The following is a 426-nucleotide window of genomic DNA, read 5'->3' on the forward strand; positions in this document are numbered from 1 at the left end:
AGTAGTGGCGAGAATAATATTTGACTTGAGGACATCTTTTGGTGGATGAAAACTTATTCCTTAATTTTGGAACTTCCTTGATGTAACATAATTTTGTAACATCCCAAAAATCATAAGGTAAAAATTTCATTTTTAAATCAACTATAAACAACACTTATCTTTTTCAATCATTCAACAGTATATCAGAGTAAAAATAGTTATCAGAGTACAATCCTAAAATCATAAAGTCGCGGAAACATGGGTGGATGCGCTTCGATCAAGCCAGGCCCTTCCCTTTCGAATCGGAAGTACTTGAAACCATAACCATAAAACCGCAAGCACAAAGCTTAGTAAGTTCGCCAAAATATCACATATTATACATACAATGGGCCTAGCCCGACAACCATCGGGCCCCACCTGGAATAGATCTGTTAGTAACATACGATG

This window comes from Lactuca serriola, chromosome 7 (genome assembly GCF_051521515.1).
Source record: "Lactuca serriola cultivar US96UC23 chromosome 7, Lser_US96UC23_V15, whole genome shotgun sequence".
Classification (NCBI taxonomy): Eukaryota; Viridiplantae; Streptophyta; class Magnoliopsida; order Asterales; family Asteraceae; genus Lactuca; species Lactuca serriola.